Source organism: Rhea pennata, chromosome 13 (genome assembly GCF_028389875.1).
Source record: "Rhea pennata isolate bPtePen1 chromosome 13, bPtePen1.pri, whole genome shotgun sequence".
Lineage (NCBI taxonomy): Eukaryota > Metazoa > Chordata > Aves > Rheiformes > Rheidae > Rhea > Rhea pennata.
The window spans coordinates 18,574,390-18,580,172 of NC_084675.1; positions in this window are offsets into that span (position 1 = coordinate 18,574,390).

Genomic DNA, 5,783 nt, shown 5'->3' on the forward strand with positions numbered 1-5,783 from the left:
CACCCTGGATCCACACCAAGTACCTAGTCTGACATGAGAGTCGTCATGATTCTGGTGGGGACAGTCAATTCTGGTTCCTTAAGAGATCTGGGCTTCATGCCAAATTCTTAATAAATCGTAATTAGGAGCTCAGATGTTGGGAATTGACACAATGATCATATCCAAGCAGGGAATTTGGTTCAAATCCCCTCTCTTTACCATGCAAATAGAAGAATGACCACCCAGCACTAAGAAAAGCTCAATTTAGCATTGCATATTGCTCAGTTTAAGAGAGTGAATTGTACTTAATAATCTGTCTCCTGTACAGTTCTACTTCATCATAGTGAACTGGTTCAAGGAGAAATTGTTTTAACCTTGGTATTAGAATTCTGGATAAGATACTTAATACTCACTACTGGACAGAGAAATAAGGTCATAGGAGACATGCTATTCTGAACCCTTCTTTCCCCTTTGTATAGATTAGCAATCACACTGGGGACCTAAAAACACAATAAGGAAACTACCATGCAGTACAGAAGCAGATCCTCTCCTTCAAGAAGAGCCCCACTCGGTGCAGAAGACAGAGCAGATATTAGTGAGAAGGACAGAGATCCTGGGCTGAGGTCCAGCTCTGAAGCCCCAGCAGGGAGTCCTCCTACAGTAAAGGATTTCTCTGCTAGCAGCCTGTGGCCAAAGCCCATGCCCTTTATATAATGGTACATACAGACCAGAATGTCAGAATCCAAACACAAGAATTGTGTTAGGGATCAGTTAACAAGCAGATTCCTTTTTACGTGTTTTATAAATGCTGATGACATTTGTATGAAGGCTTTGGGCTTTTGCAAGTGAGTTAGTATGAATGAGCCGACTTTCCTTCCTCTGCTAAGGTTACTTTACTGGTTCCAAGCAGCAGGGTTGCAAGAGTCAAGATAAAGGGGTACGTCACGCATAATTAAATATTAATTTCTACTAAGTTTTTAGAAATGCCAATAATATTATTCTCAGTATGTATGAGAACATTGATTATTTCAGTGCCTTTGTCTTGAGTGATTTACCTGCATCATCGTGTATGATGTTTTCAGCCATTTAAATTTACTTTCAACTCTTATAATTAATAGATTAGCTAAATTAGATAGGACGTTTATTAACCTGAATAATCTTTCTTCACAGAGTTAGTCTAATACTAAAAGTAATTTTACACTGGCTGCATATTTTTTGGACCTAATATCTTTTCATGGCAAAATTTTCAAAAAAATTCCATGCCTGGATGCATTCTGCTTACACTGAAGTTAGTGCGTATTCTACCACTAATTTAAATGGGAAAAATTAAGCCAGAACCAAGATTTTTGGCAAGTGCCATCCTCTGTCCTTGGTTTTGAGCAGACATCTCATCATCTATAAATAGATCTTATATCTAGTAGAATCACATTCCTTGTTGTTACCCAGCTGGCAAAATATTTAGCAAAATACTTAGCAAAAAATATATAGCAAAATATTTACTACTGTAACATTTTTCTACTGGAGTAGTTAATGGAAATGTTAGTATAGTTCAGATTATATATTCAAACTATTTGCCAGCTTCCTCTCAGCATGTGAAAACCCTTATTTGTGAGCAACGTCTTTCATGTACTGAGAGTATCCCAAAGTAGGCAATTACTGCTTAAACAGTGGTTACGGTGTAGCATTCTCCAAAGTACAGAAGTATTAGACAAAACAGATGAGAAAGCTTTTACTATGGCCAGAGACTGCAAAGTAAGAGTTACCCTTTAAAACCAACTGTACCAAATGCTGACCTTTCTTAAAGAAACTCAATCACATTCCAGTCGGCAATGTAGTGATTTTATCAAAACACCTTCTATTTTCAGAAAGAACTTCATGAACTTTGGCTGAATTTGCTTTAATTTAGGTTAGATCCCAGTGCCAGTATAGCTTCTCTTTTAGGAAAAAAAAAAAATCTAAACATTTGTTCTTTTAGGTGGAAAAGCCAAGTAACAGATTTGCACAGATCAGTGATGCCTTCTGAAGTTTTATGGACATCTATTTTTCTTTTAAAAATCTTGCAGATTGCCTGCAAGTTTCCAGAAATGATCACAAGAGTCCAAGAGCCAAGGTTACAGGTCAACCATCTTCTCTGACTATTAACAGAAAAAGTAGCTGTTATTTAAAAACCACAGCCCTATTGAAACACTCCAGTACAAAAATAACACAGGCGAATTGAATTAAATGCAGTAACACCTCTTTAATATTCAAACCATTCAGAGAAAGGTGGAAAAATCCAAAAACCATACCAAGGGAAAGGAAAAGGAAAAGGTGATTAGTGTTGTATAAAAAAAGAGTTCAAGAATAGTTTGTTAAAACACCTTTCCAAGTAGGTGTATGGAACAACACGGGAAATAAAAATCGTGTTCTACAACATAGTATCATCATCTTGTAAGCTAAAAATACAAGAGCAAAATTCATCCCAGATGAGCAATGTTTGTGTACAAAACTTAGAAGACGGGGGTAAAAAAATCAAAGCATTTATGACTCCTGTAATACTGAAGAGACGCTATAAATCAAATACAACAATGTATTTACAGCCATTCTCATCAAACAATGAAAGCCAAATTTTAGAAGCCAAGCTCAAAGGGACTCTTCTTGTTTTGAAAGTGTTTTGGATGCTCACACGCTGTAATTGACTTGTAGGCATCACTTTGTAAAGTTTCACACCTCAGAAATTGTGCTGGGGTTTAAGGTCACAATCTTCCACACCCAGCTGCGTGATTCATCTCGGCTTCGCTGGACAACAGAAAATTTTCTACTTTGTTTTCGTATTCATGTCCCCAGTGCTTATCATATCGCAGTGTACAGCCAGAGAAGAAGGTTATTCTTTATTGTGCTAGAAATCGGCCGAGGGGTGGAACTCTCCATCATAAGGACTAAACATTGTTTTACCCGTGTAGTCTGCATTATAAACTGCCCCATATTTCCAGTTCGCCTTGGATTTAACCCTTTCTAGGTAAGCAGGTTTCTTCACTCTTCTCCAGCAGCGTCTCAGAGACCTGGTCTCCGAGTCCTCTGTTCTCGTCCTACTGGAACTTTGTTATTCCTTTAACAATTTTAAAATCAGTTTTCACAATTATATGCAAAGAATGGTCTGGGTAAGGGAATCTCCCTGCATATGAGGAAACATATCTCAAACCAGAAGTGATAACCAGAAATAATCTTTTTGATGGTTTAGTTGAAGCTAGAAGTTAGTTCAACATTTCAAGCTGGTCATAAGGTGTGGCTACCATTTTAAGCTGTATGTCAGTGCTTGGAATGAAAAGGTTAACTAACACAGACTAAAAGATGCTGTATTCTACCTGGGTTTTTCCATTATAGATCTGACATTGTAATGATAGGTTAGACTTAAATACTCCTGTATGAAAACGTTCTTTTGGAAATTAAAAAAATCATAGTCTTTTCATGGTTTGAGGCTTTTTCCCCCCAAATCCTACATAATTTTCTAGAGAGTTATATTACTGCTATACAATTTTATGAGCTATTTCAAAACTCTGTCTAAGGTATCATTTACCATTCATTTCTATGGGTAATTCTAAAAGTTTCCACGGGACTTTATTAAATTCTTGTAGAATCTAACTATTCTTGTTCCTATTAAATTTCACAGCATTTTTCCACAGGGGGTTGCACAGTCTGTTACATCAAAAGCCTGGAGTCAGTATAATCTAATTTGGACACTCTGATGAATGAATTTAAAGGGAAAAATTGAGTCATCATTAACTTATAACACATTGCCAGACTTAACAGTAAATACTGATCACCATAGTTTTGGAAACATCTACACTCAAAGTTTTTACTGACTAGTTTGCTATCACAAACATGCATTCTCACGTATTTTGTGCAGATGTAGACAGTTACATATTTGCAATGGATCCTAATCCCTTATTCTTGAAAATATGATTTTAAAAGCCCAAATAGTTTAGCTTCTTCCCCCAATTGTCCCTATAAGGAAAACGACCCCCAAGCAAACAGAAAACAGCTTACTACTAACTAACTGGAAAGCAGAGGCTTTAGTCTGAAACAAACACATTATATGACTATCCAGGATGAACAAACAAATTGGGGCATAGAGCTAATAACTTATGCCAGCACAGCTCCATGCATCAAGGATCTTATATGCACATGGGAAGGCATTACAAAAATTAGACTAATGTACCAGAAAGAATGGGTCTGATCTTCCGTTACAGCATTATTCTATTACCGCTGCTTTGCTTTTCAGGCAACCCCACAACAAATACCCTTCCAAGGAGTGAGATAAGGGTATCTGCTGATGGGAATTCACCTTGTTTATGTTGGATCGTGGACCTTAAAAAAAAAAAAAAAAAGTGTAGCAGATGAGTAAATTCAGATCTCCTCTGTGCTTGCTCCCTTTTGCCATACGGCCATATGTTAGATTAGCATACGGAAAATCTTTTTCAACACCCTCGATCAGGTTATTTATCATGGTTTAGTCAGATCCCGCTCTGCCTCAAGAGCATGCATAGGTTTGGCACGTGAGCATCATAAGAGGACTGAGCTAAAGAATCTCAAGCAGCAGGTGGGAAGACGCTATGAAAATACTGTGACGGGCACCAAGAGGTTATGAAAGTGAACTCAGGATTCCCATTTCGAATTGACTGACTACTTAAGAAGTGAACAAATACTTCATGAAGTGAAGGAAAAATTCATACATAGTCATTGCTATTAACAGAAAAAAATAACTTGATAAAGCCAAACTTACAGACATTATTTGTAATCTGAAGACATCACAGAATGGCAGCTACCTTCAGCTAAATAACACAAGAAAGCAACAAGTTGTGGTAAAAATGATAGGTTTCTGTTGCTGAACATGTATATTCAACACTTCCACTAAGCATTTAAATGAAAAGCTGGTGAAAGTAGCTGCTGATTTATGGCACTTTTCTTCAGACATCAGAACCACAGTTTCCAAGAGCAGTAAGAACTCAAAACCCAAAACGGTCGACAGCATAATTACACTGAAGTTACAATACTCAAGACCGGCCATATTCCATATCTCACTCTACAAATAAGACCATCTGTGGACGTCTACCAGCATATGGAACAGCAGCGCTTTGTAGGAGATGTTGCAGTGGAAACCTCCCTACGAAGTCTGGCCCTTTACATGACAAAAATTAGGAAAGGCTTTGGGAAACTGCCCACTGAAAACAGTGGAGAGTGCTCCAGTGACCCCATTTTTTTCACTAAGTTCTAACTGAGCTGAAAACAAAACTATCTACCACAAAGTAGTACGTAAAATGGAAAATTTTGTTACTGAAAGGATTCTCATATAGATTCTGCTTTGCATTTCACAGGAAAAGTTAATTAGCTGGGTAGGAACTTCACAACTGTTTTCTTAATTTCTAGATATGTACGTACATGAATATACAATAAAGGCAACTTCTCACACACATGATAAAAAAAGCTCAGTGAATCTTATAATTTTGTACTTCATACATTTTCTCCATTCTGTGTATACTTTGTGGACAAACCTGAGAGGCAAATCCAGTAACACATTAGCATAACAACAGTATTATTAATAACATCAATGCCATAATAAAACAACAATAACTTAAGGAACATCAACATTTTGTCATTCATGTATCTCCTATGGAAAAAAATACTAAGATAAATGCTTCTGAGAAAAGCATGACTTTAATCTTTTCACACACAAAATATTGCTACCATATAATTAATGCCAGTAGACTCACAGACTGTACTCATGCATTGCTTTTATCCTCCTTGAAAGGAAAAAATCCAACAAT